This window comes from Diabrotica virgifera, chromosome 10 (assembly GCF_917563875.1).
Source record: "Diabrotica virgifera virgifera chromosome 10, PGI_DIABVI_V3a".
Lineage (NCBI taxonomy): Eukaryota > Metazoa > Arthropoda > Insecta > Coleoptera > Chrysomelidae > Diabrotica > Diabrotica virgifera.
Genome location: NC_065452.1, coordinates 76,397,403 through 76,408,745, shown reverse-complemented (window position 1 = coordinate 76,408,745; position 11,343 = coordinate 76,397,403).

Genomic DNA, 11,343 nt, shown 5'->3' with positions numbered 1-11,343 from the left:
CTGTGAGGGCGTTTTTCAATTTCGATGGCTTCACGGATGATTCTCGATTTTAAGGAGCGGACAGGGGCGATGGTTTTTGCTTTCTCGAAATCTATTTGGTGACCTGTCTGAATATGATGTTGGGCAAGGGCTGAAGTAGTGTCGGAATGTTTTACAGATATGGAATGTTCGTAGATACGGTTTTGGATTCGTCGGTTTGTCTGTCCTATGTATGTCCGTGGGCAACTGGAACAAGGTATCTCGTAGACACCATGGTCTTCATTGGGGATTTGGTCTTTTACGGATCTGACAAGATTGCACAACTTGGAGTGAGTAGTGAAGACGGTTTTGATATTTAGAGGGGTAAGAATTCTACTAATCTTGTCAGTGACACCTTTGATAAAAGGTAGAAAGATTTTGGGTTGATCGGGCGGCAAGTTTTCTTTATTAGATGGAATGGGATTTAGATGTTTCTGAATGCTCCTATTGATTTGGGTTTTATGGTAGCCGTTTTGTAAGAGTGTTTGCCTTATTGAATTTATTTCAGATGGTCTGTGATTGTCGTCACTAAGCCTTATAGAGCGAGAAACAAGAGTGTTGACAACTGAACTGAGTTGGGCGGGGTGATGATGTGACTGGGCATTGAGATACCGATTTGTATGGGTGGGTTTTCGGTACACGGAATAGGAAAAACTGTGAGGTGGCTGTTTTTGAATAAGTACATCAAGGAATGGTAAAGACTCCTCAGACTCAACTTCCATCGTGAATTGAATACTGGGGTGTATTCCATTCAGGTGGGAGAGGAAGAGATCTAACGTATCTTTACCATGGGGCCAAATGACAAAAGTGTCATCAACGTACCGTAACCAGCAAGTGGGTTTGAGATTTGATGATGACAGGGCTATTGTTTCGAAATGCTCCATGTAGATATCAGCTATTACGGGAGAGAGAGGGGATCCCATTGGGGCACCTTTGATTTGACGGTAGAATTGATTTTGGAATGAAAAGTATGTGTTAGACATGCAATGTTTTATAAGAGATAATGTGTCTTGGGGGATTTGATGTTTGGAGTCCAAGATGGAAATGGTTTCATCAATAGGAATGTTGGTGAATAAAGAAACAATGTCAAAACTGACTAGAATATCTGAGGATGAGATAGAAATATTTTTCAGAAGATCAATGAAATGGAAAGAATTTTTGACGAATGACAAGGCGTTTTCGGCTAGTGGTTGTAGGGATGAGGCGAGATGTTTTGCCAATTTCTGAGTGGGGCAATTGTATGCACTGACGATGGGTCTTAGAGGAACGTTGGGCTTATGAATTTTTGGAAGTCCGTATATTCTTGGAATTCGGGACGATTTTTCTCTGGGTGTAAGAGATTTTTTGATGTCTGGAGGTAGAGTGGACTTATTTATGATAGATTTGGTCGTTTTTTCTAGATAGGTAGTGGGATCGTTTGGGACTCGTTTGTATTCTGTAGAATTAAGAAGTTCGGACATTTTGTCGAAATAATTAGAAGTGTTGAGAATGACGGTGGCATTACCTTTGTCTGCCGGAAGGATGACGATGTCAGGGTTGTTGTAGAGTTCTTTAAGGGCACGTCTTTCTGAAAGACTGATATTTGTCGGTGGGGGTTTGGAAGTACGGAGAATTCTGGCGACATCTTGTCTGGCAATTTCGGCTTGGTCGGAAGGAAGATGAGAAATAGCTTCTTCAGTTTGACAAATAATTTTCTCCGTTGGGATTGAAAGAGGAGTGACAGAAAAATTGAAGCCTTTAGACAGAGCTTTGGTAGCTGAATCGGATATGTTAACATCTGAGAAATTGCGTACAACAGTAGAAGGTTGTTGATTTGAAGGTGGCTGTGGATTTTGATGAGCGATGAGTGTGGCTAGTTTGCGTTTCTGGGTTTGGGTTTTGGTGTCAGAAATGTGTTGAGCTTTTTGATGAGAAAGGCGATCGAAAGTGTCCCATAATAATGGATGTATATTGTAAGAGTGGATATCATTGTAGGTTTTGAAAAGTCGGGAATTTGTTGTGTCTAAGTTGCGGCGGGTGGAATGAATTGAATTTCGAAGAAGTGAAAAGCCCGTTGTTCTAAGAATTCTGGAAATGGATGGAGATTTAGTATGATGTTTTACTTGAAGAGATATTGGAATAACCTGATGGTCACGACATGATTTGAGAAAAGCAAGGTCGCAGAGAAGACGGTATTTGCGTGAAAGAAGATTAGAAAAGGATTTTGTAAGAATGAAAAATTCCTCCCCGTAGAGGCGAATAAAATGTTCGGAAAGATTTCCGCGGTCAGGTAAATGAAAATTACTAAGTTCTCGGGAAGAACCGCGTTGAGAATTTATAACTCGACGTTTCGGCACCCTTTTTGGAGCCATTATCAAGAGGGGTATGGTTCCGTTCGAGTTCGGGGTCTCAATCTGCCTACTCCCCTCACTCGTGACGTACCAGTAGTGTCTTGTTCTCTAGGAGAACGGTCAAGCGGCACTGAGGTCTCAATCTGCCTACTCCTCAGTGTCGAGTGACGACCTGTCTTCGCCTGTGTAGCTCCTTTTATACTCTCAGTGCGCGCGGGAACTGTATGCGCGGGAGAGGCCTGAGTGGGATCGACTGACGTGGGGATTCGCCGAAGCAGCGGTCGCCATGTTGCCGGCAGTCTTTTGGCGTCATCGCGTGTGTTTAGGCTGTGAGGGCGTTTTTCAATTTCGATGGCTTCACGGATGATTCTCGATTTTAAGGAGCGGACAGGGGCGATGGTTTTTGCTTTCTCGAAATCTATTTGGTGACCTGTCTGAATATGATGTTGGGCAAGGGCTGAAGTAGTGTCGGAATGTTTTACAGATATGGAATGTTCGTAGATACGGTTTTGGATTCGTCGGTTTGTCTGTCCTATGTATGTCCGTGGGCAACTGGAACAAGGTATCTCGTAGACACCATGGTCTTCATTGGGGATTTGGTCTTTTACGGATCTGACAAGATTGCACAACTTGGAGTGAGTAGTGAAGACGGTTTTGATATTTAGAGGGGTAAGAATTCTACTAATCTTGTCAGTGACACCTTTGATAAAAGGTAGAAAGATTTTGGGTTGATCGGGCGGCAAGTTTTCTTTATTAGATGGAATGGGATTTAGATGTTTCTGAATGCTCCTATTGATTTGGGTTTTATGGTAGCCGTTTTGTAAGAGTGTTTGCCTTATTGAATTTATTTCAGATGGTCTGTGATTGTCGTCACTAAGCCTTATAGAGCGAGAAACAAGAGTGTTGACAACTGAACTGAGTTGGGCGGGGTGATGATGTGACTGGGCATTGAGATACCGATTTGTATGGGTGGGTTTTCGGTACACGGAATAGGAAAAACTGTGAGGTGGCTGTTTTTGAATAAGTACATCAAGGAATGGTAAAGACTCCTCAGACTCAACTTCCATCGTGAATTGAATACTGGGGTGTATTCCATTCAGGTGGGAGAGGAAGAGATCTAACGTATCTTTACCATGGGGCCAAATGACAAAAGTGTCATCAACGTACCGTAACCAGCAAGTGGGTTTGAGATTTGATGATGACAGGGCTATTGTTTCGAAATGCTCCATGTAGATATCAGCTATTACGGGAGAGAGAGGGGATCCTCTCTCTCCCAATACCATCCCGATACCATAAAACCCAAATCAATAGGAGCATTCAGAAACATCTAAATCCCATTCCATCTAATAAAGAAAACTTGCCGCCCGATCAACCCAAAATCTTTCTACCTTTTATCAAAGGTGTCACTGACAAGATTAGTAGAATTCTTACCCCTCTAAATATCAAAACCGTCTTCACTACTCACTCCAAGTTGTGCAATCTTGTCAGATCCGTAAAAGACCAAATCCCCAATGAAGACCATGGTGTCTACGAGATACCTTGTTCCAGTTGCCCACGGACATACATAGGACAGACAAACCGACGAATCCAAAACCGTATCTACGAACATTCCATATCTGTAAAACATTCCGACACTACTTCAGCCCTTGCCCAACATCATATTCAGACAGGTCACCAAATAGATTTCGAGAAAGCAAAAACCATCGCCCCTGTCCGCTCCTTAAAATCGAGAATCATCCGTGAAGCCATCGAAATTGAAAAACGCCCTCACAGCCTAAACACACGCGATGACGCCAAAAGACTGCCGGCAACATGGCGACCGCTGCTTCGGCGAATCCCCACGTCAGTCGATCCCACTCAGGCCTCTCCCGCGCATACAGTTCCCGCGCGCACTGAGAGTATAAAAGGAGCTACACAGGCGAAGACAGGTCGTCACTCGACACTGAGGAGTAGGCAGATTGAGACCTCAGTGCCGCTTGACCGTTCTCCTAGAGAACAAGACACTACTGGTACGTCACGAGTGAGGGGAGTAGGCAGATTGAGACCCCGAACTCGAACGGAACCATACCCCTCTTGATAATGGCTCCAAAAAGGGTGCCGAAACGTCGAGTTATAAATTCTCAACGCGGTTCTTCCCGAGAACTTAGTAATTTTCATATATATATATATATATATACATCCCGCTATTAAATTGGCATCTTTTCACGTTGCAGTCATTTGGCATCACCTAGAAATGCTATCATTTTCTAGGTATAATCCGTGAATGTTCGCTTAGTACACTTCTTTAAGCTTGGCACCGTTGTCGGATTTTCAGTAATCCGATTTATTTATATATTTTATTCCTTACACTATAACGACAATTTGACCCCCGTAGGTCAAAAACATTGCTTAAACATCACTTTGGCAACAACAGGATGTTGCCAAGATATACATTTTTACGGAAAAGACAGTACCTAGTTAGATACATAATATCGATCGCTTCACGTTACAAGTCTTCCACTCGCACTCAGGTAAAAACCAGTTGTAGGCTCTTTTGTCTGAACGGGTCCCTGAATGAGTTTAATAATTCACTTTTATTGTGTATTTTGTTTCGTTTAGTTGAAATATCAGATTTTGTTTGTAACGAATTTCATAATAGATATTTAAATTATTTTTTTGTTAACAAAAACAAATTTTAAAGTTTGACATTTGAAAAATTAATTTTATATTGCCATTTTCATGACATGGTCAATGGTTAATTGCATTTATAATAATTTAATGGGTCATTGCGAAACAATATACAGTGCGTCCATAAAGTAACGCATAAATTCATTATTTCACAAACCGGACACTTTCAGGAAAAATACCGAAACAGGTCGATTTTTATTTTTAAATTACAATTTATTGGCATACATATCATACTAGTGACGTCATCCATCTGGGCGTGATGACGTAATCGTTGATTTTTTTAAATAAGAATAAAGGGCATGTAATAGCTCATTTGAAAGGGTATGTAATTCTCTATTCAATAATATAATTGTTAATATAATTATTTATACAGGGTGTCCAAAAAATGTTATTTAAATTAAATTAATTGGTATAAAAAGATGAATGTATGTAATTTGTTTAATTCTAAATATATTTTATTGGTGCCAGCAAACATAAAAATGTTTTATTTAAAACCTAAATATTGATTTTCGCTTAAGCGTAATCTTAAACTTCCAAGAGGCAGGGGGATGGCAGCTCTAACATTTAATTTTCTGACAAAAGTAAAACGAATTTTGAATTAAATAAGTTACATACATTTTTCTTTTTGTCTCAATTAATTTAATTAAAGAATTCTTTTTGGACACCCTGTATATATAATTATGTTATTGTTTGTATTAGTAAATAGAGAATTAAATACCCTTTCAAATGAGCTATCACATGACCCCTATTCTCATTTAAAAAATTCATCGATTACGTTATCAAGCCCAGATGGATGACATCACTAGTATGATATGTAATATGCCAAAAAATTGTAATTTAAAAATAAAAATCGACCTGTTTCGAAAATTTTCCTTAAAGTCGCCGGTTTACGAAATAATGAAATTATGCGTTACTTTATGGAAGCACTGTATGTTACAATGTGTAAATTTTTCAGGAAACGTAAAAATCTTTCCATTAGTAGTTAGAGATTCTGATAGTAATACTATATTTTATATAAGTATTATGGGTTATAAATGCATCTATTAGGTCTGGATCCCGCGTATGAAAAAAAAGTTGATTAATAGCAAGCTGAAAATTTGTTAATAGCTTAAGGGTGTTTAGTCGGATAAACTTTTATATATGGGAACACTGGAACAGGGGCAGTTTTAATTGTGAAACAGGTTGAAAATTTGGAACGGTCACACCACGAAAACGGCACATTTATTTTGTCCGACATAACAGACTTAAACTCTCCGAATAGAGATTAAACTCTCATGCAAAAATTAGACTGCTATTTATCACCTGTCATAATTCCTGTCATTTGACATATTCTACATGCTCTACTCATTAAAAGGCCCATTTGGTGATAAATAGCAGTCTAATTTTTGCATGAGAGTTTAATCTCTGTTCGAAGAGTTTAAGTCTGTTCTGTCGGACAAAATACATGTGCCGTTTTCGTGGTGTGACCGTTTCAAATTTTTAACCTGTTCCAAAATTAAAACTGCCCCTGTTCCAGTGTTCCCATATATCAAAGTTTATCCGACTAGACACCCTTAAGCTATTAACAAATTTTCAGCTTGCTATTAATCAACTTTTTTTTCATACGCGGGATCCAGACCTATATCTGAAAGACCAAAAAAGTTTAAATGTTGCTTATTTTTTTGATATTATGTTTTAAAGTTTGTGGACTTATGTTGTTTTCGAAATGAAACCATAATTGGTAAAGTTTTTTCTTTATTCTCAACAAGAAACAGTCATAATACGGACAACGCACACATCTTATGGAAAATATCGTCGCCTTAGTACTATAACTTGATAACTCCAAAATTGACGTTTTTGAGATCACTAGTTCACAAGATGTATTTTGTTTGCCTCCATATTTTGTAAAAACTTGATATCTCACTTCAAACGGGTTAAGTATTTATTTATGATTGACGAAAGTTGATAAAACTCAAATGCCACTAATATTCTGTGCTAAAACTTGACAAGATAAGTTATCAAGCTATTATTTAATCGAAATAATCGTGAATACGACATACACTGAATGCTATAACTAGATAACTCGAGTTATCTAGTTTTAGCACGTGTTTCTCTGAAACCATTGAACTTACCACATAATTGGTATCTGTTTATTCGGTTCATTTTAATGCAAGAATTCGAGAATTGTTAGCAGATCTGGCAACCCCCATGACAGAGGGCTAATTTTCAACAAAATAATGTTTAAAATATTAGTTGTGTTAAAAAGTTCACTTATATGCGACTTAGCACAACATGCGACATTACCAAATGTTAACATTAGGGTAGTGCTAAAAGTTGATAACTTTAATTTTTCATGTTTTTTTCCATATTGGAAAACAAATTTACACCATATTCCTAAATAGATCAGTTGCCAAAAAGTTAAGGAACAGTATTTTAGAGCCGCAGAGTGAATTCCGTATTTACCAACATCATGGTTGCAGCACAAATACCTTTAAAATCTTTAAACTCGTTTATCTTAAAACTACTAATTTCGAGTTATCAAGTTATAGTATTAAGGCGACGATATAATGTCACTCAAATTCAATAAAATTTATACGAATAGATCCGTTTTAATTTACCGATCAAATCTTATCATTGCGCCAACTCTTAATTATGATTAATTACGGCGCAAATTGCAATTAAAGTTTATCGAAATCACATTTTTGGAGTCCATAAAGTGTTAAAAGTGTTAAAGTTACAATCATTATTGCTCCGAGTGCTATTCATAAGAGCTTAAATCCCGCTGGGCCTAAGCGGATTAGTGAAACTAATCCGCTGATTTATGGAGTACCGAAAATCTGGGTAGTTTAAAATATTTTTTCTCTCTCTAACTTATGTACCTACCCATTTGATTTCAGATTTATTTGTATCAATTTCTGCTCTTATTTTTGAAAATAGAGAGTTGGCGCAATGATAAGATTTGATCGGTAAATTAAAACGGATCTATTCGTATAAATTTTATTGAATTTGAGTGACATTATATTTTCCATAAGATGTGTGCGTTGTTTTCGAAATGAAACCATAATTGGTGAAGTTTTTTCTTTATTCTCAACAAGAAACAGTCATAATACGTAGAAATTTATACTAAATTTAAAATCCAGATTCAGTAGAAATAAACAAACCAAGACACGTTAAATGCTACTAGGAGCACTCCCGAATCATAATTATTTACAATGTATTGTTATATTTCTATTTGATATGAAAATTAAATTTTGATGGTTGTAAACAGGATTCAATTTAATATAAAATATTTTCAATTTTCTCAACCACGGGCATATAAATTTAGAACACCCTGTATACAACAAATTGTTATATTTAATTTTAAGAAGTGATTAGACGGAACTCGGGACAGTGCGCTTAAAATAAACAAAGTGAATGACGCGTACCATTATCGTTCTTCTCGGAAGGTCGATCATTAGCCTATGCTAAATAAAACTCAGTGAAATAGATGATAGTTCATTATCGTTTTTCGCGGAAGGTTTCGATCATTAGCCTATGCTAAATAAGACTCATTTGAAAGAGAGAATAGGTCATTAAAATTTGTAAATAGTAGAAAGTGATTTTAGAATGGGAATTAAATATTTTCTTTTGAAATCCATTAAGCATATTTAGAAAGATTAAAAATTGGTTTTTGAGGAATACTGAGAATGAGAGTTGGTGGTGGAAGGTTGATTTGTGAATCTGGAAGGGATATTGAGAAAGTAGGTGAATGAATGACAAAGTGGGATCAGAATGTTTTGAGCTGTCGAGAAGTGAAGTCGAGTAGTAGACGGTAGTGTTCGAGGAGTGAGAAAGCCGGTAGTTCCGTGAGTGTGGAGTATCTATCGTGGAACGAGAAGTAGGCCAGGTCGAGAGTAAAAGAACCTCCTTGAGCCCAGAGTGTCCCGGTAGCTGATAGCAGTTTCGAAAAAGGTAGAACACAGCATCACGACAAAAGCAGGAACGAGAGCTATTCGAGCTAGTTTTTCAAAGGAGAACATCACTGGAAGCCAGGACGAGGTTTGATCGCAGCCAAGGATAGCAGGAAAGGGTTTTGTGTGAGGACATTTTCAGTTCACCAGGAAAAGGTCAGTCTCATTTGTTTGGACATGAATGTATGGGTTTTTCGTATTAAATTCCACATAAAAAATTGAATAACATAATCAATAATATCAGAAAAGCTTCATCAAACTTAAATAGAGTTGTCCCTAATAACTCCTAATAGTTAAATGTTAATAAAAACTTTCAATAGAAAACCAAAAGGAAATAAAATTCCCAGTTGTAAATGTTATGTTTAAGAATAATAAGAAATAGCAAATATTAAGCATTGATTGCCTTTTGAATAAAATAAAAAATATTTTGATTATAATTGTAACCCATATTTGTATTTTTTTTTACTCTTTTCTTTTCTATCCCGATTAGGAACCATTAAGAAATATTCAGAAGCCACGAAAGTAAGTAATTAATTTATAATTCGCCCTGAGATTGAAAACATATTGATATGTGATCTGGTTAATTAATTAGATTAGTATTAATACATTGATTAAATTAAGTGACATATAAGAATATTATCTCATATCAATAATCAAGATCACATCAGTATATACATTGTAAATTCCAAGTCATGATTTCCAAAGTTTACACATTGTAAATTATGATTCGGGAGTGCTCCTAGTATCATTTAACGTGTCTTGGTTTGTTTATTTCTACTGCATCTTTACTGTTTCTGTTAACTAATCTAAACGTAGAGATATTTTTTGAGATTCTTTAACTCTTTCAATGCTGGGGTTTGTCACATCCCACCTGTCTGTTAGTGGCAAAAAAGTTCACCTGTCGGATGCCGGGTTAAAACATGACAAATTAGATGTGGAATGAAAGCTTATAACCCAAAGATGGTACTAAAGGTGAGAAATTTGGCCTCCGACTTCAGGATAAAGAGTTGCAACCCGAAGTATTGTTCTAAATTCGCAGAAATAGTACAAACTATGTATTACTCGACGCGCCTTAGAAAGACGAGAACAAATATTTATGCCTGTCCGGTTTTATGCCTGTCTGTCCGTCCGTCTGTCAGATATAATCACAGAGGTTGAATGAAAGATTATAACCCATAGATGGTACTAGCGATTAGAAATTTGACGCGCATTAGAAAAATGAGAACAAAGAAATACTTTTTTTAGTTTTACACCACTTCCGGTTAAAATGGTGTACCCGGAAGTGACACACATAGTCACAGAAAAATATACTTGATCAATTTACGTGTATTAAGAGGTCGAAACCGAATTTTTTTAATTCTGGTTTTGATGTCATATGCGGTTAAAAAATTGTCTGGAAGTGGAAGAAACCAGTTTAATAGTTGTCCCCTTCGAGTAGCGAAAAATAAACAATACTTTGTAAAAACATTCAACATTGGTTGATATTCCGCTGTTTTCATATTATTTATTGACCTAAGTTTTTGTAAAATGCACTAGTCTTTTTTAAAGATATCATTGGACAATTTACTCACTGTTTTTGGATTTTACAAAATCGCTTGGATTGGCATGAAATTTGACATAAGCATAGCTAACATGTCAAAGAAAAAAGTGATATTGTGCCAGTGTGTGCTTTTTTCTGGGGATGAGTACCACCCCCTTCTCGAGTGTGAAAAAATATAGGTAAAAATATGTCCGTAAGTGGATAAACTAATTAAATTCCTTGTATTTTTTGTTTTTAGATGGTTTTTCGTAAATAAATCAAAAAGTAAGTATTTGATCGAAAAAACTATTCTTAGCAAATATAAAGCTTATAAAACAGTAAAAAAAATTATGTATGTATGAAGTCTGGACACACAATAAAAACAGAGTTGGAGCTGAACAACAGTTGGTTCTTATTCGTCGAATTCCAAATCGACTAGTTCAACGTAAAATATCCAAAAAATAACGCACTTTTCGGGGAAAACTCGCCACAAATTTTTTAAAGTGTTTAAAAAAGTTTTATTTTTGTTATTTAAAAAGTATCTATTCTATCACCATCAGCATCAAAAGTAAGTTACGCTTTAAATAAAATATGTCCCTTTTTTTGCTAAAAGAAATCGTGAAAATCACCACCTAATTAGCATTCCATATGAAATTAATAGTTACCGCCCTAGTTAATTTACTTATATTATACTGTTTATATGATCTATAAGATTTATTGGCAAGAAATGCTTATTAAAAAAAATTGGTTTTAAAATAAAAAAATTTTAATTTTGAAAAAAAATGCCTTGGTTTAAAATAACTTAAACATTAGTGATACTAAATATCTCAAAGAGTAAAAAATGTACATATCACATAAACAATACATAAGTAAATTAGGC